Here is a 27,496-nt window from a genome sequence, read left to right as displayed (position 1 = left end):
TGGGGAGAGTGGGAGGGAGGGAGACGCAAGAGGGAAGACATATGGGAACATATGTATATGTATAGCTGATTCACTTTGTTATAAAGCAGAAACTAACACACCATTGTAAAGCAATTATACCCCAATAAAGATGTTTAAAAAAAAAAAAAAAAAAAAATGGTCCACAGCAAAAAAAAAGAAAGGAACATCACAACAGGGAAAAAAAGAAAATGCTCTGGATGAAAGACAACAAAAGATTGTGCAGAGTCATGATACACCAGTGATGGTGGTGAGTGCTTGGTCCAGCCCTGCCATCATGTGCTTTGCTAATGTCTCTGAGAGAGGATTGACATGTGATAAATTCTAACTTGGGTCATATCGATCCAGGTTGTATTAGATGTTGGCTCTAATAAAGGGATTCTAGGAGGAAAATACCCATGTTAGTCCAAATTATTATTTATTTCCGTTGTTGAATTTAAGCCCTGCGGACTACATCCTATGGTTTCTCGTCATGAATTAGGGGTCATCCAATCTTTGGTGCCAGAGCGCTCACCATTCCGTACAACCACTCGTGCGTCGTACTTTAACCCAGTCCTGCACTACTGGAAAACAAAGAGCTCAACCCTCATTTTCTGAGACATGTGTTACAGTGTCATTCCGGGTCTCTGTACAAAATGACGTCCTTAGGTTGAAAACATGTTAATGGGTGTTCTGCCTAGGTAAGGATTTACGAAATGGGCCCTGAGTGCATTTACTTTTCTCCTTGCATTTTAATCAGCCTGTCATTTCATTATCTGCATTCTGTGTTGGCTGTTTGGGATCATTGGGCAAAAGCTAGCTATCGCTGCATATTACTCAGTACGTTTGCTCTAATAAGCTTTCGTAAATAAAACCCGAAGAGATGAAAAAGGCCAGTGGCTGATTACATGTGACCAATTTGGTCTCATTAGGTTCTTATAAGGAGCAAAAGTAAATATAATCTTTATAAATCATACAGCTATAACAGAGATGCCTGGTAAAATTCATTAGTTAAGATAATAAGAGTGAAGACCATTTAAAGGTGCGTAACAGTTTGGTTTATGAAGCTGTTAAGTACTGTTTCATCCATTATAAACTTTTACAAAACTCAAAGATGTAATCAGGCAGAGGAAATCATATATACTTCCATAATTCCCTAAGGTTTGGGCTTAATAAATTGCTATTAAAACAATGATAAAAACTAATGCTTGTCTTGAATCTTTCATTCAAAGACCCCTGAGTGACTCATAAAACATTATTTTCCCTTGATTCCCAAGGCCCAGATAAAGTTTATTCAACCTATTTTACAGAAGGTACCATTAAGACTCAAACAGGTGAAATTATAAACTAAAATTCAAAACAAAACAAAAACAAACAAACAAAAAACAACTACAGCAAAATTGAAAGCTAACAAAGAGTACGCCCTAAGGTTATTGCTTCTCAGGTTAAAATAAAGTCAGAATTTTCATTAAAAAAAACAAAAACAAAAAAAACCCTGGTGCTTCTTTTATTACTTTGTCCTAAGCATATCTTGATTTGATTCTTGGGTGGCAAGTAAGGCAAATGTTGATGGCTAGACTTCAATATTGCTTCCCAACTGAAGAATCTGTTCAGGATAAAAATAAAACAACTATGCAGGGAGAGTAGAACTTGGAGGCAGATACCGGTTTTAAGAACTGGCTCTGTTTCTTAACTCTGTGAACCTGAGCAAGTCACTGAATGGACCCAGGATCCTCCCAGGTGAGGTAGGGATAAAATCACTGTGTGGAGGGAAGGAGATGATTAACATCAGAGAGAAAAACGTCTTTGCAAACATAGTAGTGCCGCCAAATGTTATCTATTTTCCCAGTATCTTTCCCTCTTGTTCACTGCCGTCACCCCTCGGTATCCGTAGGGCATTGGTTCCGGGACCCCACCCCCACCCCCGCTCATACCCAAACCCTCGGATGCTCAAGTCCCTTATGTAAAATGGTGAAGTACCGTGGATACGGTTGGTCCCCCGTATTCGCGGATTCGAAATCCGCGGACGCGAAATCCTTGGATACCAAGGACAGACTGTGTATACTATGATGTTGCGAGAATTAGTCCCCATCTCCCGAACGCCTACCATATTTTTTGCAAATACCTTTTCGATTGTCCTCAAGTCTTTGCCTAATGGGTCAGTAAGATTTCCAGTCTCAGCACCGGGGAAACTGAGGCAATCTTTTTTTTTTTTTTTTTTTTGCGGTACGCGGGGCTCTCACTGTTGTGGCCTCTCCCGTTGCGGAGCACAGGCTCCGGACGCGCAGGCTCAGCGGCCATGGCTCACGGGCCCAGCCGCTCCACGGCATGTGGGATCCTCCCAGATCGGGGCACGAACCCGTGTCCCCTGCATCGGCAGGCAGACTCTCAACCACTGCACCACCAGGGAAGCCCGAGGCAATCTTAATGACTGAGCTATTCCTTCTCCATCTCCACCTCACTACCTCTAATTAGACATCAGAATGTGATTCTCACACTTGGCCCAAACCTGTCAGCCCAGGAGGAGACAGGTTTTCTAGATGGCCAGAAAGAATGGAATGGGAGAGGCACTCATCGGCTTTCTTATCACTGTCCCTGCCGCGTTTCGGTCAGGTTGCCATCTTCACTGTCACAGCGCTGTCAATCTGCTCCTTTCAGCCCTGACTTGCCCTACTAAGCCGCGCCTTCAGGGTCCAAGGAACATACCCTACCGCGGCCCTGCTTCCAACAGCACTCGCATCACCGTGTGCATATGAGCAGCAACGAGGAAGAGAGCTGGGAGGGATGGCGGGGGGAGTACAATGGAGAGAGGCAAGTGTTACCGTGGGTAGTTTAGCTCTCAAATGAATTATCCCTGAGCTTAATATGTGCACACAGAGCAAAGGAACTAAAAGAACCACTGATTTTAAATAAATCATATGCGGTTAAACAGGATATAATGTCCTTTGGGCTGCATGGAGCAGCTGTGCCTAGGTGAAAAGGGTTGTGACGTTAGGCGGAGGGTGGCGGGGGGCAGCAGGAAGAGGGAGCTGTATTTTATTCTCTTTTTCCCCCCTCCAGCTTCAATAGCAGGAATGCAGCTACAAAGTGAAGTGCTTCTTACAATAGATACAACAGTGCCACCTAGAGGCCAAGAGGCAACTGTCCCTCCAGCCAGGGAGAGGCCAGGACTGAAACTGATTATCCCCGGCCTCGGGCACTGCCTTAAGGGAGCTTCCTCCGCCTGCTGGCTGCTTCCCCGGCAGGCAGTCCGCAGACAAGACTTGGAGGAACGATTCGCAAAGCCAAGGATACAAGGGCCGCCTTTGCTGACAACAGGGAACACAGGTTAGGTTCTCCTGAGTGTAGTTCCAAAACATAAAAGCAGAAAGGACCTTCTGGATTTTAGTCCCCAAGCCTCCCCCTCCCCCATCAAAATGCAAATTTCCTGGAGATTTTCCTTCCTGTGTCCTATTCTTTGCCTGTTAAGATAATTCATGCAAATTTTATGCATTTTGCTCAGAGGCATCTAATTAGACAGATTCGCTCCTCGACTCAGTAACCTTCAGTTTTATCCTTCTAAAAAGAAGGTTTTGTCAGGAACCTCTCGCTCGTACTGGGCATCAGACTCGGCATGTCTGAGCATGAGCAACAGCACACAGGTCTGCCTGCGTGCAGAGTCCACAAACACCTGCATTTTGTGTGTGTATCACCCTGCTGTTTGCATTGGGGGGCGCTCATATGCCTTTGCGTGCAAAGTCCAGCACAAATCCATGGGCACCAGTACACCCAAAGTGCACTTTTCCATGAGAAAAAGGGAAATGAAAAGTTAGTTCCTGAAGGTCCAAGAAGTACGGACACCTGATTGGCATAACTGCTGAACAAAGGACATGAAAAGAGAAAAACATACCTACGTGTCCTCCTTTGTTCCGAAAATGAATTCCAATTCTTGTTGGCACGCTGCCAGCCTGCATTCCAGAAGAAAAGAAAACTCACTTATCGGGGAAAGATAAACCAGAGAAGGGAGGCTAACAAGCTCTCAGATTGACAAAAGCATTGTGGGTTGCCATGGAAAGAGATCGTTTCAACCGTGAGGGTCATTATCCCCCACCTTTCAAAATCCACCAGGTGTGCCAGCTTAGGGTCTCATTAGACAAACAAGATTCCCCAGAGCAGCATCTGGGATGACCTCCTGACACGTTTCCTTCCTTGAAGAGTCTGCCAACTCCCAAGAGCCACCCAGATGTGTGTGCGAGTCACCCACTGTATCAAGTTCCCTGAAATAGACACCAGCTCTCCCAGCATGCAGCAGTCAGTAACGCTTTCGGGTCAGAGGGTACAAACTCAAATACCTGTCTGTGCCATTTGATGGTGGCCAGTTAGCCAGGGATGGTGACAAGCTGAAGAACTCCACTTGCCTGTTTACAAGAACAGCCCTTACTCAATTCCAGCCACTTGTCACCTAGAGGAAATGCAGGCACGGTATTGCTAGACTGTTTTTAAGAGAAGCCCGAAATCTGATCGTGTCTGTGAAATCTCCTGATTTTTAAATGTTGGCAGCAAATCAAAAAATTTAAAACCTTGTGCTGAGCCAAACAAAACTTGGCCAAAGGCCTAATTTGACCTTGAAAATGCCAGGGCAACCCCTGTGTGCAGTCATTCACAGCCCTTGAAAAATCTGTATTACAACCACACCCAAATATTAGGCCTCCACTGCATACTAAGGGCAGAAACTTTCAGACTTCCATGCTTTTGTTTATCCTGTTTCACCTGTCTGAGTTGGTCTTTCCTCCAGTCTCTGCTTGTCAAAATCCAGTATCCAGGTCCAACTCAAATGTCAATTTGTTTGTGAAGTCGGCCAGAATCACTGCAGTCAAAATTAATCATTCCGGTAACACTTGGTTTTTACTCTGTCTTGCACTTAGCAGATCGGCCTCACAGGAGGGGTAAGCCGTGTTGGTGTGAGTCCCAGTTGTGAGTCCCTGAGACCTTGTATTTTATCCACTACATCCTCTCTCTCTGCCCAGTGCCCAGCACAGAGCCTGTGCGGATGGCTGGTTCGAATTTTCTTTGGGAACCTTATTAAATGAGAAGCAGTACATGCAGTTCATTGACTAAAAAAACTCAGGGCGCTTCAAAGGTCATTAATTCAATCCCTGCCTTGCATTAATCATGTCAGGTGATCGGATGACAAAGCCCAGGTACTTCTTAAATCGGGGCTACATAATGATCATTAAATCAACAGCTATTCGAATAAGGTGCATCTCTCTGCCAGACCCCAGGGATATGTTATTATTATCATGTATATTATGACTTCCTAGAGGGCAGGGTTCTTTCCTTTCTTTTTTTTTTTTTTGAATGTTTTCATCCTAGGTACCCACTACACTTTCTGGCACAGAGAGGGTTCAACAAAATATTTGCAGAGTTTAATCATCATCATCAAAACAAGTCTCTAAGGAGCGCCTACTTCATGCAAAAAGAACAACACACTATGCAGTGGTGGGTGTGCAGCGCCCTCCAACAGCTACAATCCAGTTGGAAAGCAAAGCCTATTTAAACGAAAAAAATTAAACGCACCATCGATACACGGTGAATGCTGGAAGGTATTTCTTGAGTTCCAGCCATGTGGCATGCCTTTTGCTAAATGCTGGGGATTCAAAGAGAGCAAGGTGCAGTGCCCACCCTCGTGGAAACAGAGTAGGGGAGTTTGAAATGGAAAGATCATTGTGGGCTGAGCAATCAGAAAACATGCAATTTGAAATCACAGGAAGCAGGGAGTTAGTAAGTTCTGGATGGAAATTGACACCCTATTGTTTTAACATTGGGGATGTTAATGGGGGGAGGGTGTCAAATAGATCGAAAAAATAGATCGAAATGTTGCAGAAGGGAAAATATTCTAAAATGATGCTACTCCAAGATCCCTAGGGAAGTAAAACTCCCTAGCTCTCAACCTTGGGATCACGCCTAGTTAACACCGACACCGATGATCCAAGGAAGTGGTGAGTCAGAGGGCAGTGAGGCCTGACAGGAAGGACAGCTCAGCCAGGTGCCTGCAGTTGCACCTGACTCTGTTCCCTTCTAGGGACACAGATGCTGAAGGGAAGGAATGAGTGAGACAAACCCTCTGTTTTACATTAGCATCATCCTTCTCCTGCCCTTCATGTCTCCAAAACACTACTCTCTATCTGTCTCAGTCTGTTCAGGCTGCTATACAAAAGTACCATTACCTGGGTGGCTTATAAACAATAGAAATTTATTTCTCACAGTCTGGAGGCTGGGGAGTCCAAGGTCAAAACGCTGGCAGATCGGTTATGGTGAGGGCATTCTTCCTCTTTCACAGCCACCCTGTGCCCTCACATGGCCAAAGGGACAAGCTAGCTCGCTGGGGCCTCTTCTTACAAGGGCACTGATCCCAATCATGAGGGCTCCACCCTCATGATCTAATCACCCCGTAAAGGCCCTGCCTCCTAATACCATCACCTTGGAGGTAACGATTTCAACATATGAATTTGAGGGAGACACAAACGTTCAGACCATAGAAGCACAGAAACTCCCATCACTCTCATGGATCACCTTTGTCTATCCACAAACTTCACAATCCCTGGGTACAGCTCCCCTGTTGGGGGAAGGGAGAAGACAATAACCGTGACCGTTATTCACCTTCCTGCTGCCCAACTTGAATTTGGTCAACTGGTCAGGGAAGGCAGTGACAAAAGGAGGAAGAACAGTCCTCATTTCAGCGTAAGCCTTTCTCTTCCAAGAGAGGAAATTGATGTCATGACATGTAGTTGTGACGCCTCAGCCCCCCAAGCAGGACAATCCATCCACAATACCTGCGAGTATATAGCTTATAACTACCCTATAAAACAGAGCAAGTCCAGTTAAGGAAATAAGAAAGAAAAAGGGAAGAAAAGAAGGAAGAAGAAGGGAGGAAATCAGTGTAACAGGTAAAACTTATTGATTAATTAATAATTTAATTAATTAATTTAATTAATTAATTAATATTGAGAGAATCTGAGATGCAACTGGAGCTTAAGACTGAGAGTTGGGGGGGACCTTGAAGATGGCGGAAGAGTAAGACGCGGAGATCGCCTTCCTCCCCACGGATACACCAGAAATACATCCACACGTGGAACAACTCCTACAGAACTCCTACTGAAGGCTGGCAGAAGACCTCAGACCTCCCAAAAGGCAAGAAACTCCCCACGTAACTGGGTAGGGCAAAAGAAAAAACAGAGACAAAAGAATAAGGACGGCACCTGCACCAGTGGGAGGGAGCTGTGAAGGAGGAAAAGTTTCCACACACTAGGAAGCCCCTCCGCGGGCGGAGACTGCGGGAGGCAGAGGGGGGAGTTTCGGGACCGCGGAGTAGTGCACAGCGACGGGTGCGGAGGGCAAAGCGGGGAGATTCCTGCACAGACGATCGGTGCCGACCGGCACTCACCAACCCGAGAGGCTTGCTGCTCACCCACCGGGGCGGGCGGGGCTGCGAGCTGAGGCTCGGGTTTTGGTTTTGGACGGAGCTCAGGGAGAGGACTGGGGTTGGCGGCTTGAACATAGCCTGAAGGGGTTAGTGCACCACGACTAGCCGGGAGGGAGTTCGGGGAAAAGCCTGCACCGGCCGAAGAGGCAAGAGACTTTTTCTTCCCTCTTTGTCTCCTGGTGCGCGAGGAGAGGGGTTTAAGAGCGCTGCTTAAAGGAACTCCAGAGACGGGCGCGAGCCGCGGCTAAAAGCGCGAACCCCAGAGATGGGCGCGAGCCGCGGCTGAGGGCGCGAGCCCCCGAGACGGGCGCGAGCCGCGGCTGAAAGCGCAAACCCCAGAGACGGGCGTGAGCCGCGGCTGAGGGCGCGAGCCCCAGAGACGGGCGCGAGCCGCGGCTGAAAGCACAAACCCCAGAGATGGGCGCGAGCCGCGGCTAAAACCGCGGACCCCAGAGATGGGCGGGAGACGCTAAGGCTGCTGCTGCCGCCACCAAGGGGCCTGTGTGCGAGCACAGGTCACTCTCCACACCCCGCTTCCGCGGAGCCTGTGCAGCCCGCCACTGCCAGGTTCCCGGGATCCAGGGACAACTTCCCCGGGACAGCGCACGGCGGGCCTCAGGCTGGTGCAACGTCACGCCGGCCTCTGCCGCAACGTCACGCTGCCTCTGCCGCCCGCAGGCCGGCCCCGCACGCAGTGCCCCTCCTTCCCCCACCCCCCAACCCCCGGCCTGAGTGAGCCGGAGGCCCCGAATCAGCGGCTCCTTTAACCCCGTCCTGTCTGAGCGAAAAAACAGACGCCCTCCAGCGACCTACACGCAGAGGCAGGGCCAAATCCAAAGCTGAGCTCCTGTGAGCTGTGAAAACAAAGAAGAGAAAGGGAAATCTCTCCCAGCAGCCACAGAAGCAGCGGATTAAAGCTCCACAATCAACTTGATATACCCTGCATCTGTGGAATACCTGAATAGACAAGGAATGATCCCAAATTGAAGAGGGGGAATTTAGGAGCGAAATCTATGATTTTTTTCCCTTTTCCTCTTTTTGTGAAGGTGTATGTGTATGCTCCTGTGTGACATCTAGTCTGTATACTCTAGCTTCCACCATTTGTCCTAGGGCTCTATCCGTCCATGACCTTTTTTTAAAAATTCTTTTTCTTAATAATTAAGTTTAATTGTAATAACTTTATTATACTTTACCTTCGTTCTTTCTTTCTTTCCTTCCTTCCCTCCCTCCTTTAGACAACGAATCACCCCAAATTGAGGAGGTGGTCTCAGGGAGCAGGATTTATGATTTTTCCCCCTTTACCTCTTTTTGTGAAGGTGTATGTGTATGCTTCTGTGTAAGATTTTCTCTGTATAGCTTTGCTTCCAACATTTGTCCTAAGGTTCTATCCGTCCCTTTTTTTTCTAAATATTTTTTAATTCAATAACTATATTATACTTTATTTTATTTTTACTGTATCATCTTTCTTTCTGTCTTTTTTTCCTTCTTTCCCTCCTTCCTTCCTTCCTCCCTCCTTCCCTCCCTCCCTCCTTTCTTTCCTTCTTTGCTTCTTTCTTCCTTCCTTCCTTTCCTCCTTTCCTTCTTTCTTTCCTCATACTTCTACTAATTCTCTCTACTTTTTCTCCCTTTTATTCTGAGCCGTGTGGATGAAAGGCTCTTGGTGCTCCAGCCAGGAGTCAGGGCTCTGCCTCTGAGGTAGGAGAGCCAACTTCAGGTCACTGGTCAACAAGAGACCTCCCAGCTCCACATAATATTAAACAGCGGAAATCTCCCAGAGACCTCCATCTTAACACCAGCACCCAGCTTCACTCAACGACCAGCAAGCCACAGTGCTGGACAACCTATGCCAAACAACTAGCAAAACAGGAACACAACCCCACCCATTAGCAGAGAGGCGGCCTAAAATCATAATAAGGCCACAGACACCCCAAAACACACCACCAGACGTGAACCTGCCCACTAGAGAGACAAGATCCAGCCTTATCCAGCACAACACAGGCACTAGTCCCCTCCACCAGGAAGCCTACACAACCCACTGAAACAACCTTAGCCACTGGAGACAGACATCAAAAACAACGGGAACTACGAACCTGCAGCCTGCAAAAAGGAGACCCCAAACACAGTAAGATAAGCAAAATGAGAAGACAGAAAAACACACAGCAGATGAAGGAGCAAGATAAAAACCCACCAGACCTAACAAATGAAGAGGAAATAGGCAATCTACCTGAAAAAGAATTCAGAATAATGATAGTAAGGATGATCCGAAATCTTGGAAGTAGAATGGACAAAATGCAAGAAACAGTTAACAAGGACCTACAAGAACTAAAGATGAAACAAGCAACGATGAACAATGCAATAAATGAAATTAAAATCACTCTAGATAGGATCAATAGCAGAATAACTGAGGCAGAAGAACGGATAAGTGACCTGGAAGATAAAGTAGTGGAAATAACTACTGCAGAGCAGAATAAAGAAAAAAGAATGAAAAGAACTGAGGACAGTCTCAGAGACCTCTGGGACAACATGAAACGCACCAACATTCGAATTATAGGGGTTCCAGAAGAAGAAGAAAGAAAGAAAGGGACTGAGAAAATATTTGAAGAGATTATAGTTGAAAACTTCCCTAATATGGGAAAGGAAATAGTTAATCAAGTCCAGGAAGCACAGAGGGTCCCATACAGGATAAATACAAGGAGAAACACGCCAAGACACATATTAATCAAACTGTCAAAAATTAAATACAAAGAAAGCATATTAAAAGCAGCAAGGGAAAAACAACAAATAACACACAAGGGAATCCCCATAAGGTTAACAGCTGATCTCTCAGCAGAAACCCTACAAGCCAGAAGGGAGTGGCAGGACATACTGAAAGTGATGAAGGAGAATAGCCTGAAACCAAGACTACTCTACCCAGCAAGGATCTCATTCACATTTGATGGAGAAATTAAAACCTTTACAGACAAGCAAAAGCTGAGAGAGTTCAGCACCACCAAACCAGCTTTACAACAAATGCTAAAGGAACTTCTTTAGACACGAAACACAAGAGAAGGAAATGACCTATAGTAGCGAACCCAAAACAATATATAAAATGGAAATAGGAACATACATATCGATAATTACCTTAAATGTAAATGGACTAAATGCTCCCACCAAAAGACACAGATTGGCTGAATGGATACAAAAACAAGACCCTTATATATGCTGTCTACAAGAGACCCACTTCAGAACTAGAGACACATACAGACTGAAAGTAAGGGGATGGAAAAAGATATTCCATGCAAATGGAAACCAAAAGAAAGCTGGAGTAGCAATTCTCATATCAGACAAAATAGACTTTAAAATAAGGACTATTAAAAGGGACAAAGAAGGACACTACATAATGATCAAGGGATCGATCCAAGAAGAAGATATAACAATTGTAAATATTTATGCACCCAACATAGGAGCACCTCAATACATAAGGCAAATACTAACAACCATAAAAGGGGAGATCAACAGTAACACATTCATAGTAGGGGACTTTAACACCCCACTCTCACCCATGGACAGATCATCCAAAATGAAAATAAATAAGGAAACACAAGCTTTAAATGATACATTAAACAAGATGGACTTAATTGATATTTATAGGACACTCCATCCAAAAACAACAGAATACACATTTTTCTCAAGTGCTCATGGAACATTCTCCAGGATAGATCATATCTTGGGTCACAAATCAAGCCTTGGTAAATTTAAGAAAACTGAAATTGTATCAAGTATCTTTTCCGACCACAACGCCATGAGACTAGATATCAATTACAGGAAAAGATCTGTAAAAAATACAAACACATGGAGGCTAAACAATACACTACTTAATAATGAAGTGATCACTGAAGAAATCAAAGAGGAAATAAAAAAATACCTAGAAACAAATGACAATGGAGACACAACGACCCAAAACCTATGGGATGCAGCAAAAGCAGTTCTAAGGGGGAAGTTTATAGCAATACAAGCCCACCTTAAGAAGCAGGAAACATCTCGAATAAACAACCTAACCTTGCACCTCAAGCAATTAGAGAAAGAAGAACAAAAAAACCCCAAAGCTAGCAGAAGGAAAGAAATCATAAAAATCAGATCAGAAATAAATGAAAAAGAAATGAAGGAAACAATAGCAAAGATCAATAAAACTAAAAGCTGGTTCTTTGAGAAGATAAACAAAATAGATAAACCACTAGCCAGACTCATCAAGAAAAAAAGGGAGAAGACTCAAATCAATAGAATTAGAAATGAAAAAGGAGAAGTAACAACTGACACTGCAGAAATAAAAAAAATCATGAGAGATTACTACAAGCAACTCTATGCCAATAAAATGGACAATCTGGAAGAAATGGACAAATTCTTAGAAATGCACAACCTGCCAAGACTGAATCAGGAAGAAATAGAAAATATGAACAGACCAATCACAAGCACTGAAATTGAAACTGTGATTAAAAACCTTCCAACAAACAAAAGCCCAGGACCAGATGGCTTCACAGGTGAATTCTATCAAACGTTTAGAGAAGAGCTAACACCTATCCTTCTCAAACTCTTCCAAAATATAGCAGAGGGAGGAACACTCCCAAATTCCTTCTACGAAGCCACCATCACCTTGATACCAAAACCAGACAAGGATGTCACAAAGAAAGAAAACTACAGGCCAATATCACTGATGAACATAGATGCAAAAATCCTCAACAAAATACTAGCAAACAGAATCCAACAGCACATTAAAAGGATCATACACCATGATCAAGTGGGGTTTATTCCAGGAATGCAAGGATTCTTCAATATACGCAAATCTATCAATGTGATAAACTATATTAACAAATTGAAGGAGAAAAACCATATGATCATCTCAATAGATGCAGAGAAAGCTTTCGACAAAATTCAACACCCATTTATGATAAAAACCCTCCAGAAAGTAGGCATAGAGGGAACTTTCCTAAACATAATAAAAGCCATATATGACAAGCCCACAGCAAACATCATCCTCAATGGTGAAAAACTGAAAGCATTTCCACTAAGATCAGGAACAAGACAAGGTTGCCCACTCTCACCACTCTTATTCAACATAGTTTTGGAAGTTTTAGCCACAGCAATCAGAGAAGAAAAGGAAATAAAAGGAATCCAAATCGGAAAAGAAGAAGTAAAGCTGTCACTGTTTGCAGATGACATGATACTATACATAGAGAATCCTAAAGATGCTACCAGAAAACTACTAGAGCTAATCAATGAATTTGGTAAAGTAGCAGGATACAAAATTAATGCACAGAAATCTCTGGCATTCCTATATACTAATGATGAAAAATCTGAAAGTGAAATCAAGAAAACACTCCCATTTACCATTGCAACAAAAAGAATAAAATATCTAGGAATAAACCTACCTAAGGATACGAAAGACCTGTATGCAGAAAATTATAAGACACTGATGAAAGAAATTAAAGATGATACAAATAGATGGAGAGATATACCATGTTCTTGGATGGGAAGAATCAACATTGTGAAAATGACTCTACTACCCAAAGCAATCTACAGATTCAATGCAATCCCTATCAAACTACCACTGGCATTTTTCACAGAACTAGAACAAAAAATTTTGCAATTTGTATGGAAACACAAAAGACCCCGAATACCGAAAGCAATCTTTAGAACGAAAAAAGGAGCTGGAGGAATAAGGCTCCCTGACTTCAGACTATATTACAAAGCAACAGTAATCAAGACAGTATGGTACTGGCACAAAAACAGAAAGATAGATCAGTGGAACAGGATAGAAAGCCCAGAGATAAACCCACGCACATATGGACACCTTATCTTTGATAAAGGAGGCAGGAATGTACAGTGGAGAAAGGACAGCCTCTTCAATAAATGGTGCTGGGAAAACTGGACAGGTACATGTAAAAGTATGAGATTAGATCACTCCCTAACACCATACACAAAAATAAGCTCAAAATGGATTAAAGACCTAAATGTAAGGCCAGAAACTATCAAACTCTTAGAAGAAAACATAGGAAGAACACTCTATGACATAAATCACAGCAAGATCCTTTCTGACCCACCTCCTAGAGTAATGGAAATAAAAACAAAAATAAACAAATGGGACCTAATGAAACTTCAAAGCTTTTGCACAGCAAAGGAGACCATAACCAAGACCAAAAGACAACCCTCAGAATGGGAGAAAACATTTGCAAATGAAGCAACTGACAAAGGATTAATCTCCAAAATTTACAAGCAGCTCATGCAGCTCAATAACAAAAAAACAAACAACCCCATCCAAAAATGGGCAGAAGACCTAAATAGACATTTCTCCAAAGAAGATATACAGAATGCCAACAAACACATGAAAGAATGCTCAACATCATTAATCATTAGAGAAATGCAAATCAAAACTACAATGAGATATCATCTCACACCAGTCAGAATGGCCATCATCAAAAAATCAAGAAACAATAAATGCTGGAGAGGGTGTGGAGAAAAGGGGACACTCTTGCACTGCTGGTGGGAATGTGAATTGGTTCAGCCACTGTGGAGAACAGTATGGAGGTTCCTTAAAAAACTACAAATAGAATTACCATATGACCCAGCAATCCCACTACTTGGCATATACCCTGAGAAAACCAAAATTCAAAGAGAGTCATGTACCAAAATGTTCATTGCAGCTCTATTTACAATAGCCAGGACATGGAAACAACCTAAGCGCCCATCATCGGATGAATGGATAAAGAAGATGTGGCACATATACACAATGGAATATTACTCAGCCTTAAAAAGAAATGAAATTGAGCTATTTGTAATGAGATGGATAGACCTAGAATCTGTCATACAGAGTGAAGTAAGTCAGAAAGAAAAAGACAAATACCGTATGCTAACACATATATATGGAATTTAAGGGAAAAAAATGTCATGAAGAACCTAGGGGTAAGATAGGAATAAAGACGCAGACCTACTGGAGAACGGACTTAAGGATATGGGGAGGGGGAAGGGTGAGTTTTGACAGGGCGAGAGAGAGTCATGGACATATACACACTAACAAACGTAGTAAGGTAGATAGCTGGGGGGAAGCAGCCGCAAGGCACAGGGATATTAGCTCGGTGCTTTGTGACAGCCTGGAAGGGTGGGATGGGGAGAGTGGGAGGGAGGGAGACGCAAGAGGGAAGACATATGGGAACATATGTATATGTATAGCTGATTCACTTTGTTGTAAAGCAGAAACTAACACACCATTGTAAAGCAATTATACCCCAATAAAGATGTTTAAAAAAAAAAAAAAAAAAAAAAAGACTGAGAGTTGCTGGAAATAAACATAAGAAAATGAGGAAAAGGGGGAAAAAAGAATTAAATAGAATCAAATCCCTGCTTCACAAGCCCATGCTCTGCCAATAATTTATTCTTTTAAAAAAAGGAGGCAGAGGGCTCCCCTGGTGGCGCAGTGGTTGAGAGTCCACCTGCCGATGCAGGGGACACAGGTTCGTGCCCTGGTCCGGGAAGATCCCACGTGCCGCGGAGCGGCTGGGCCGTGAGCCATGGCCGCTGAACCTGCGCGTCCGGAGCCTGTGCTCCGCAACGGGAGAGGCCACAACAGTGAGAGGCCCGCGTACCACAAAAAAAAAAAAAAAAAATTGTTAAATATTTTTAGCTGCAGTGGTTTTTAATCACAAGGGTATTGTTTCAAAAACGATTATTTTATGTGTAACCAAAAGCAAAGCTAAAGCCCAATCCAGGTTCATCTGAGAACATCCTATAATTGAAGGGCATGGCAGGAAAAGGCAGATAGCTGCCCTTGAGGACTGGAATATGAGGGAGCTCAGATTTCTCTTATAAAACATGGTTAGTGGGTGACCTTTGCTGATGTGGCTTGATGTTGTTGATTAAAACGGCAAATTGCAACTTCATCCGCATTCATCCAAAAAAGAGGCCTGTTTACTCCTCCCACCTTGAAATCGAGCCTCTTTGCAACCAGCCAGCCTTCTGAGTGGCCTACGGTTTGGATAAGAGACACATCAATGAATGTCTTTCTAGAAAGAAATGTACTGTCTTGCCATGTGATTGTTTCTCTGAGGAAGCAGTAGCATCCCTGGTTTGGGGTTTAGAGGCTTGGAATGAGCACCTGAAAGGAAGAAGAACTGAAACTTCCCAACTGATCTAATCGCGAGCCATCTCTGGACAGGCACCTTCCTCCAAAGCCCACTCACAAAGGGACATGAGTAAATCCATCTGTTCCCTGAGGTCACTGTTGCTGGTTTCCGGTTGCTACTTACCCCTGCAGTCCACTGCCACACAAAAATGATGGGAAAACACAGGGTCAAGTCCTTTGTGGCAAGGCAGACATACATACAACTGTCAGGGGGTAGAGAAACAGCCCCTAAAGACTTGGTTCCAGGGACACCTCGATGTTTCAAGCCCACATCCAGGCATCAGGTTGCTTCTTTCACAAAGTGCTTCGTTCCTAAAATATTTAAGTTGATTCAATAAAGGCATCCTTGGGCTTCCCTGGTGGCACAGTGGTTGAGAGTCCGCCTGCCGATGCAGGGGACGCGGGTTCGTGCCCCGGTCCGGGAGGATCCCGCATGCCGCGGAGCGGCTGGGCCCGTGAGCCATGGCCGCTGAGCCTGCGCGTCCGGAGCCTGTGCTCCGCAACGGGAGAGGCCACAACAGTGAGAGGCCGGCGTACCGCAAATAAATAAATAAAGGCATCCTTCAGAGAGGAAACATGTCATACAAACAACATGGTCATTTTTACAGCAAACGAATTACGGGCCCGGAGAACAATGCGAAGTCTCTGTTCCAGTTGTTCGTGGGAGGGAGCTCATTCTGAGCCATTACCGCGGTGTCTGTCAGAGGGGATCTGCGTCAGCCTGTAAGGAGGCACGTTCACTTTCCTTCCGAAACAGTGTTCGGTGGCCTGGCTCTGTGACAGCTGTGAGACTGCTTCAGTGAGCTGCTTCAGATCCAGCTTTCTGTCTTTTCTGGAAAGTTCATAGCCAACCAGGCTACAGTTATCAGGGCAGATCTTAAAACCACAGGCAAGGAAGGAGAGAGAGAGGCAATCCAGAAGAAGAGCTTCCTCCGGGAAGCCTGCTGCAAAGTGAAGACAGGGGATGAGGCACGGGGCCTGAGGTCTAACCCAGAATGTCTCCTCCCAACGTTGATTTATTCTGTCTTTCTGCCTTACAGTCCACCTGAGACACTGAGGTTGGCTTACGCCTTCACTGTGTCACCCTCCTGTTGAAAATTCTCCGTGGTCCCACTGCCTTCAGAACCAAGTCCAAATCCCTACATGCCGTTCTCAAGAATTGGCAAGATGGCACCAGCAAGCCTTTCCCTGCCTCTGCAGTTTGATGTTCCCATTCTGTGCCAGATATTTGATGTCTGCCCCTCCAGACCCACGATCTGCCTATCTGCACCAGCTCTCATCCTGGGAGCCTGACCTGTGGGATCTCATCCAGTTCCCAAGGATGGTGGCTTCCTGCTTGGGCTCAGCCAATAGGGAGAGAGGGGCGGAGCCAGGAATGAGTTCAGAGGGATGGGGCAGAAAGGCGGTATCCACTGTCCTGGCTTCTTCCCTTTTTGTCTCCTTTAAGCTATATCATGTAATATCCCGTATACATGGAATCTAGAAAAATGGTACAGATGAACTTATTGGCAAAGCAGAAACAGTCACAGATGTAGAGGACAAACGTACGGTTACCAAGGGGGGAAGGGCGGGATGGTGGGACAGATTAGGAGATTGGGATTGACATATATACACTAGTATGTATAAAATATATAACTAATGAGAACCTACCGTATAGCACAGGGAGCTCTGCTCAGTGCTCTGTGGTGACCTAAAAGGGAAGGAAATCTAAAAAAGAGGGGATATATGTATACATATAACTGATTCACTTTTCTGTACAGCAGAAACTAACACAGCACTGTAAAGCAACTATACTCCAATAAAAATTTATTTAAAAAACAAAAAAGCTAGCTGTGCCCCTCACCTAAAGGGCAGTGCCCTCTGAGAGGCGGCTCCCTCTACACTGTGCCTGCTGGTTCTGACTGTTCTTTCCCTCAGTCCTAGAGGTCTGAGGATAATAGCCCTCCCCCTTCCCTCACCCCACTGCTCCAGTTTACTTGCAAACAATCACGCTCCTCTTATCTATTTACAGTACTGCTTCCGTTGGGACCCTCTCCTTCCCTCCTTCCAGAAGAGAAAACTGAGCCTCGCAGAGGTCAAATTGTCAAGTTTCTCAAGGCTTAAAGGTAATAAGTAGCAGAACCAGGATTTGATCCCAACCAACCTAGCTCCAGAAACTTCTCGTGCAGCCCCTGACACACTACCTCACTAACACACTAGGCTGGAATTGCACTGTCACCTCCACTCCCATCAAATTCTTACCTTCCCCACAAGGTGCGGGATCAAGCTGCCCCTCCCCCATGACATCCCCCAGTCCTTCCAGCTCCATTATAAGCTCAGTTTCCATGAAGCAGAGTGTCTGTGTCATCCCCTTGGATACATACCATGTATCGCTTCACCATATCCATTCAGGATTCAGGTGTATATTCTTGTTTCTCCGATGGATGGCAAAGCCCTTGGAGGACAGAAATTGTGGCTTCCATAGAATCCCCATTGTCCTTAGCCCACAGTAAATAATACAGTGGCCTGTATTAGTCAGCTGGATAAATGAACAGGGAGGAATTTCTCTGGCTATTTATATTGTCTGTCAAAACGAATAATTGCCCCAGGAATTATGGGTTCTTCTTAAACTGAAACTTGGAAAAAAAAATTGAACAGTGAAGAGAAAGGTGACAAACTCTGAATAAATAACAGTCACCTGGAAGGCATTATAATATTTCCTTTATCATCAAAGCTTACTTAAGTTTCCTGTGAAAGTCTCCTCCAAAGAGCCGTTCTATCTTGGTGGCTACAAGAGAAGTTTCTGGGGCTAGACTGCCGGGGTTCAAATCTTGGTTCTGCTACTTGTTAACTGTCAATCTTAGGAAACACAGCTGTTCAAGATCTGTGCAGCTCAGTTTTCCCATCTATAACATTGGGATAATAGTAGTCCCACGCCCCTCACGTTGTGAGGATTAAATAAATTAACACACAGAAGCACAGGATCTGATACATTGTGTTCAACATACGTCCCTTACTATCGCTGAATATGCAAGGGTCACATGATTCTCCCGTCTGTCTGGACTCTTCCCAGGACCTCCTAAGACCTGGAAGTTTCCAAGCAAGACAAGGGTTAGGTACAAAGACTCTACTTTAAGGAGTTAATAAAAGCCACAGACTTAGTCTCATTCTAGTGAATAACATGCTGATGAAGTATTTTCATGTAGAGTTGGAGGAAAGATTGGGGAGGCTATTTTTAATGTATTATGTACTATTTTACAGTTCAGGAAATGGAGGCATCAAAGGCATAGAGGAGACTAATTAATTTATAAATGAATCTTTACGTGGCACCTGCAGTGTACCCAGTTGTGGACTCAGTGATGGAGGGTACAAATGAACGGTACACCACCTGTCTAAGGTGACCCATTACCGCAGCACAGAGCCTGAGTTCTGACCCAGTTTTTTGACACACCACCTAGTAGATCAAGAAGCAGCTCTGATTTTTGAGAACGAGCTATCAGTCTCTTGAGAGGTAGATGGCTGGATTGCCATAAAAAAATAATAATAATAAAAAAAAACTATGACAACACCAGGGACACTGTAAATTCATTGAATAATCCATCTCACCCTCATCTGCTCTTTTGTTCTACGCCTGCCATTTGGCCAGTCACCCCCCTTCTGTGTTGAAATACCAGTGGATTGAGAAGAATTCCACGACAGGGGAGCAAATAAAGAGCCTTCCGTCCTTGACGTGTCTCTTTCTTCTTTATAAACTTACCTTTTTATTACCTTTATTACGCATGGCATGCACAGAGGCCCTGAAATAAGAAAGAAACAATTTGAGTGTGGGTTTGGTAGCAGCTCTCCTTCCCTTGAGAGCCAAGCTTATACACCTTGCTTATTACCTTCTCGTGATCCTGAACACTGCTTGCAGCCATATAATATCTTCTGCTGGGTAAATGGGGAGCAGCTCTCTCTAGTCTGTCAGTCAATTTTATTTCCCCCTGAATCAAGGAAGTTAACATCTTACCCCTCTAACAGTTGAGGCAGGTGAGTTTCCCCTTGCTTCCTGCCAGGGATTTCACTGCAGGAGGAGAGAGAAGAAAGAGGCTGTGTCCTGGCAGTCCCGGCAGTGCCTCGGCCGCGTGGGCCACCGGAAAGGGGAACGTCAGTACATATTCCTGCAGCATCACTAGCTAGAATGCAACTGCTGAAGAGAAAAATCACAGCAGCTCTAGGATTTCACCCTTAGCTAGAGCTTGACCAAGGCAAAAATGGTGACTGTTCATTGGGGTGATCCAGACAGACTCCAGATTGCAAGGGGCAAGAGCAGGAGGATAGTAAAAGAATAAAGAATAGGGCTTCCCTGGTGGCGCAGTGGTTGAGGGTCCGCCTGTTGAGGCAGGGGACACGGGTTCGTGCCCCGGTCCGGGAAGATCCCACATGCCATGGAGCGGCTGGGCCCGTGAGCCATGGCCGCTGAGCCTGCGCGTCCGGAGCCTGTGCTCGGCAACAGGAGAGGCCACAACAGTGAGAGGCCCGCGTACCGAAAAAAAAAAGAATAAAGAATAAAATAGAGACACATCATGGATAAAACTATCCACCTCCCTTTCTGGGAAAAGGTACCCCATCCCATGCTGAAGAAGTGTGTGGTCTTCTTTAATTTTTTTATAGTTATTATTTAATATTGGTTATATTCCCTGTGCTGTATTATATATCCTTGCAGCTTATTTATTTTATACATAATAGTCTGTACCTCTTAATTCCCTTTCCCTATCATGCCCCCCCACCTTGCATCTCCCCACTGGTACCCACTAGTTTGTTCTCTATATCTGTGTTTGCTTCTGTTTTGTTATATTCACTAGTTTGTTGTATTTTTTAGATTCCACACATAAGTGATATCATACAGTATTTGCCTTTCTCTGTCTGACTTGTATCACTAAGCATAATACCCTCTAAATGCATCCATGTTACTGCAAATGACGAAATTTCATTCTTCTTTTATGGCTCAGGAGTGTTCCATTCTATATATCTACCTAGCTCCATCTCTGTCTGTCTATCTCTCCATCTATCTATATACCACATCTTCTTTATCCATTCATCTGTTGAAAAACCACCCACCTCATGCTGAAGAAATATCTGGTCATCTTTAATTCAATTTATAACAAGTTTTATTAAGCCACTACTGTCTATAAAGTATTTGACTAGATTCTCGGGAGAAGTGATGCAGGTATAAACAAGAGGACTTGCCATCTCTCCATGTGAGCCTTACCTCCTTCATGTCTTTGCCCAGATCTCACCTCCCCAGTGAGTTCCACTCCACCCACATTTTAAACACTGCCACTGTCTTCAGCACTCCTGATATCTCTTATCCCTATGTTATCCTTTTTTTCCTTGGCACATACAAGAAAACATCTCCTTTGGACAAACTTTCCATTTACTTACTTTATCATGCTTATTTCTTATCGTCAGTTTCCACACACACACCATCACCAGGACAGGGATCTTTGTGAGTTTTATTCCCTGATGTACTTTAAGTACCTAGAACAGTGCCTGGCACAGAGTAAACACTCAATAAAGTGTTGTTGAATGAAAATATTAATGTTTCCCTCAGAGCCCAAATACATTCTTTACTACCTCCTGAAGAATCTCCAGGAATTATTAAGGACTTACAACAAAAATGACCATTTTTGCAATGAATGCATCCAGGAGTGTAGACAGTAAACCACCCAAACCCTTGAACAGGTTTTGGTTAATGAGTGGATGCATCCTCACAGCTCACTGTGTGACTGACTTCCCACAAATCAGTGTCCCGTGGCTTCCCTTCACAGATCATCCCTCAATCAGCGAGCAGCTGAGTCGTCCATCAGCTTGATTCAGAGGTTTCATTTCTGAGACGGATGTAATATCTTTTCTTTTTTTGTGGAAGTGCACTCACGGTGTGATGCATAGGATGTGTGCGTTTAGGAAACATGTCATAGAAGTTCCATCAATTCTCTTACATGCCAACAAGCATGTATTCCAAAGGTATGTTATAGCCTTCAACGTATTACACAGTTTAAGCATTAGCAGATTCCTAGCATCTGATCCCCGAAGGGAGCTGTAAACATCCGCCCCTCCCCCAGACTCAGCAAGTGGGTTCTGAACAAGGGAAAACCCCCCGCCCAGCCCAAACACACTCAAACACCAGCACAGACTCCATGCTGCTCCCACGCAGTACTCCTCCCACAGGCAACTCTCAACTGGCACATCCCAGCCTGGGACCATCCATCCATCCAGACACTGTGGCAGGGAGCCAGATATTCGTGTCTTAGGATAAATTATCCAAAGTTCCTAGATATGAAAAGCTTCACACAAGGTCACAAAAATTGACTTATGGCTGTGAGATAAGAGCACGTTGCTTACGTGGCTGGACCTCCACACCTTCACCAGCCTTTGGTTTTTCAATCATTCTCCTCCTTTCATTTATGATGGGATTACTCCTGAGATAACCAATTCCAGGCAAATTAGTGGCCCTGCTGGCTGATGCCCTGGATTCTCTATTCTAACATCTCAAAAATTAGACCTCCGTGATCTTTATCCCGAACCTACTAGAAAAAATTATCCAAATATCTTGCTAATATGATCCACCACGCTAAGGTCTCGAAGCCATAAAGACACACCTGCTTTGCAGACCTGCCTCTCTGCCTCCAAAAGAGAAAGGGTACCAGGACAATTAGAAAGCACTAATTCTCTGCATTTAAAAAAAGCCTCATTAAAGGCCAAGGATATCCACTCCATGGCCCAGCAGTGATAACGTTACCACCTGGGCTTGACCTGGTTGTTGGAACTATGAAATCTTACACCAGCATCTGGCAAAACCAACTAAAATCTCTTTCTCTCACTATTTAACTCTTACCTTCTCACATATACACCAGTAACGTTTTGCCATGAGACAAACCATTCCAAACATGGTGGCTTAACCCAGTAGCCATTTAGGCCATGATTCTGCAGATCAGCAGCTAGGCTGGTTCAGCGGGGCGGTTCTGGTGCGGGCTCAGCTGCTCTCAGCTGACAAGTCAAAGACTTGTCTTTTAAACGTTGGCTCAGTGCCAGCTGGGGCACAGGTGCAGCTGGGCCGCGTGTCCCATTACGCTGCAGGCTAGCCACGTCATGCTCACACAAGGGTTCAGGGTCTCAAGAGCAGTAGGGTTCCATTCCACAAGAACTTTCCAAGTCTCTGAGTATTTCATGTCCATTTACGTTCATTAGCCAAAGCAAGACACAAACTTAGCCCAAGAGCTGAGAAAAACTCACCTTTTGAAAGAAGTTACGAAATCACGTTGGCAAGGCATGAATATGGGGAAGGAGAGAAATTGTGGCCATTTTCTGCAATTTTCCAAGATCTGCACGGAGGTGTTGTGAGAGATGTAAGTGCTGATACAGGGAGAAGACTGGGGATTTCGTGATCGCTAAATCATCTAGTCACCTCTGATCTCCTCAAGAGACTGTTGGTTGAGGATACACAAAGCAGTCAGTCATTTACATCAACAAATATTTAGTCAGCACCTACCGTGTGCCAAGCACCCTTCTAAGCAATAGTGATGGAAACAGACAATGTCCCAGCTTACGGTCTAGTGGGGAACAGACAGACAATCAATACCTAAATGTATAATAGTTCTAACTGTAAGTGCTATAAAGAAATAAATAATAGTTAAAGGTAAGAAGAGTAAGAGGAGTGGGTGTTATTATATTTGGGGTGTTTATGGATGGTCTTACTGATAACATCTTGAAGGAACGCTTGAAGAAAGTTGAGGGGACAATCCATATGGACGGCTGGAGACGAGCACCCCAGGCAGAGGAAAGAGTAAATGTGAAGCCTTAAGGCAGGATTATTATCTGTGCCTCTGAGTCACAGCAAAGACGCTAATGTGGCTGGTGTGGAGCGAATGAGGGGTGGGAGAGAGAGGATATGGGAGAAGTGTTAGTGGCCAAACTGCACTGAGAAGTTTAGATTATATTCTGAGTGCGAAGGGAATCCTTGGCCAGTTTAGAACCGAGATGGGTATGACCTGACGGAAGTGTTTCCAGGATCACTCTGATTGCTTTGTGCGAAATACACCGTGGGAGGCAAGAGCAGAAGGAGGAAACCAGCTGCCAGGCTGTCGTTCTTAGTCCCACTGGGTTCCCAGGCTTCACAGATCACAGCTAATAAATATATTTCTCAGTTCTGTTTCTGATCCCCCATGTTGGATTTCAGTTGAGTTTGGCAAAAGGATGGCCAGGGGGGAGAAATCCTTCGAGACCGTGCTCACCAGGGAATCGTGAGCTTCTCTCCAGTCACTTTAGAATCCAGCTCTGTCTCCTTCCTTCACTGAGCGGACCCTGGGAAGGATGATGGCTGGTCAATTGGTGCTGATGAGAGGAAAAGGATACGGTTGGAAAGGAGTCACCACCACGTGAACAAACGCCAGTGCAAGGCAGATGGCTCACTGTCATCGACATTTATCACAGGGCCAACTTTTCGACGAACAGGAGTTCTGATGGCTGAAACAAGTAGAAATAAACTTCAGGGGGAGGGACCCACTGGATCAGAGGAGGAAGATTGTATCTGTGGCCTGCTGTCTATTTGGGGGCTGGATTTCAGCAAAAGACATGTGTAAGCACCCCAAAATGTCTAATTCTGCCAAGTTCAAATCTTCCATCCTTCTATTTCCATCTCCCCCCACATTCTAGTGCTCTCTGAGCCCCTTCACCCAATGGCTCACGTCAAATGAAATTCAACGGGAAACAGAGGAATTTCCATTGTCTTGTCAACTGGGTCCAGGCAAATGGCCTTCTCTCTACCTTCCCAGACCCCTCACTCTCTACAAGTCCAAATCTGCTTCTTTCTCTCCTCTGTTGTCTCCATTTCTAACTAAGGGGATCCTGAAGCCAGTTTCAGTTTCCAAATGTGGAAGAAATGTCACTAACAGGGGGAACAGTGATGGACCACAAACACCAAATCCATCTTCTCCATCCCCATCCCTGACAAGACATCCCAGTCCTAGGCAGGAGCAGGCAACTCAGGTTTCCAAGGGCAGACTGAGATTTTACAAGATGCAGTAGAACATACCGCCCAAGAATATGGTCCTGGGAGTCAGGGAGTCTTACCTTGGGCCCTTCCTGAACCACTTCTTAGCAGTGTAAGCTTGGACAAATGACTTCACCTCACTAAGCCTCAGTATTGCATTCATAAAAAGGTATTAATACCACTTATCTCTTGGGTTTTTGTGTGGATTCAATGAGAAATTACATATAGCGTGCTTTTGGCCTAGTACCTGATACCTTGTAAGAAATGGGAGATATTATTATCATTCACATTATTCTATTAGCGGGGGAGGCTGGTATCCAACTGTCTCTGCACAGAACGCCCATAAATAGTGATTGCACCGCCTGGGAATATTGACTAGCAGGTGAAAGCCATGTTCAGAGTAGGTTTGCCGGCAGGGAGTTAAGGAGTGAGATTTATCTTCTCACTGTGAAGTTCATTTAAAAATAATATATAAGCACATTTGGCGATGTGGTGGTGAGTAGGATCTCAATGACCGGAATTTTTCTCTGGTTTCCCTGCCACGTACCCATATTAGGTGAAGTAGCAGGTGGCCAAGGGAGGGGGCCAAAGCTCCCACCGTGGCACTGTGCAGGGACCAAGGCCTTCCCAAACCCTTGCCTTCCATCCTTCTCTGATTCTCTCCAGGTGGGCAGAAACACCACTGCTCATTAGAGCAAATGTCTCAACATCTTTTTAAGAAATGGCTCGCAAAATGATCCTCCAGGATTTACTTCTGATGACCAAATTCGCGTGTTGGAAGCTTAAGTGAAAAGGCTGAAATGCCCTAAGGGCAGAGAACTAGAGAAATGAAGAAGTTCTGACACTGAGTGGTGGTACATCTGCCTTCCTGAGGTCTCCTTTACATAATACAGGCCGTGATCAGGCTATCAGGCTGCCAGTTCTCAGGCCCCATGCTGCCACCAAGATGCAGGGCAGCTGCGGGCCTCATGTTCTCTCATCTTTATTTTTTCTTTTCTGTCCTCATGGCATTCGGGATCTTAGTTCCCAGACCGGGGATAGAACCCTTGCCCCCCTGTAGTGGAAGCGGGGAGTCTTAACTACTGGACCGCCAGGGAAGTCCTTCTCATCTTTAAAGATGAAAACATTTTCTGGCTCAATGTTTCTCAAGTTAGACACTGACTTCAGAATCACCTGGGGAGTTTGTCTGAAAATGCAGAACCTTGGGCCCACTGGAAACCATTGGAGTCCAAGAAGATAGATACCCAGAATCTGTATTTGTAATAGCCCCTTCAAAGTCAAGTTTGAGAGCCCCTAGCCTAGGAGAGATCTCTGAGACGCAGGACTAACAGCTGGTTCTGACTAGCTCAGAGGAGGAAGGAGCTAACAGGATTTGTCTCTCTTCTTGGGGCACTTGAAATCAGCAAGAGGTAGGTATCCTGGTGAACGGGATAGTAACCACTGCTAACATCCGAGTCATCCTTGGCAAGCTGCAGCTCTGTCTCCCCTGCCGTTCTCTCCCAGCCAGGACCTCCCCCTGGCTCACAAACCCTGGCAGCCACTGTGACTGCGGAGCTCAAGGCCTGCTCTTAATGAAAGCAGACCACGCATGCGCAGAGAGAAGATTCCCGGACTGGTCACCTGGGGTCAGTCTCTTACGTGTCTTATCTTGATTATCATCCAAACAGTCCTGTGAGGAAAGGACTACTTTGTCCCCCTTTGAACCATGACAACACTGCAGCACGAGATTCAGCGACCCGTGCACGATCACCCAGCTACCAAGTGGAAAACCCAGGACTGGAGCCCAGGTAATAAGTCATAACAATCCCCCGTGGTGGGGAGTTTAGGCATCAGTTTTAAGGGAGAGTCTTAAAGGGTCACACATTCTTACACTTCATCTGTGAAATAAGGAGATTTGAATTCACAGATCTCAGCGAATTCTTTCCAACCTTAAAAGTCAAAGTGAACAAAGTCAATGGATTTGACACCCATTGACGCCCAGGTCAATGGATCTCTACGCAGGGAAGGCAATCTGGGAACATGCAGGGACATTTTAGATTGTCACAGTGACTGGGAACTAAGGGCAGGTAGACCCTGCAAATGCTAAACGCTCCACAGCTCTCCAAACAGGTCCGATAAAGGGGAATTGCCCTCCAGGTGCAAGAAGGGTAGCCATGGAGAAACACCCTTAGGGGATGGAGATACAGTGTCTAGTACAGGAGTTCTAATAGTCCCAGCCCCCAACAGGACACGGAGGAATATGGAGTAACCAATCTTACTTGGCCATCTCTAAGAGATTCAGTTTATGAGAACTTTGGCAATTTCAGACAAATTTATCTCCAGCAGGAAAAAAAAAAAAAAATCATACTGGTATTTGGGTGTCCTTCCATCATCTACCTGTGTTTTCATCGATTATATAGAGAATTCAGACCAAAGCAAAGTTTATCTGCATGATCTATGTGGGTAACTGGAGCATGAAAGATTGCAACAGTGTAAACAAAGCCAGGACTAAAATATGTTCCTTCTATGAGTCTCTACCCAGTAATGGTTATATTAATCAGCGTTATCATTATAGTTACCCTCCTCGGCATCATCAGAATCAATTCAGCAACTGTTTCCTTTGGTGATGCCTCCTTATTACAACATGGTATTAATTGTATCTGAGTTGATTTTCTGCTTCTACTGATGAACAGTTGTGTGAGAGTAAATATCCCTCAGTGAAACACCAGCTCAGGCTGCCAGGATTCAGAAAATTGATCCAGATGTGAACAGCAGGACCAGGGGGCAGCTGCAGAATAGAATACGCCAGCGTCTGTGCTAAACTCCGTGACCAGTGTCCAGTTTGATGAATTCTGAGACTTGTTTTCCAATACAATGAGCCATCAAAGAGTTAATG

This window comes from Phocoena sinus, chromosome 21 (assembly GCF_008692025.1).
Source record: "Phocoena sinus isolate mPhoSin1 chromosome 21, mPhoSin1.pri, whole genome shotgun sequence".
NCBI lineage: Eukaryota > Metazoa > Chordata > Mammalia > Artiodactyla > Phocoenidae > Phocoena > Phocoena sinus.
This window is presented reverse-complemented; position numbering follows the sequence as displayed.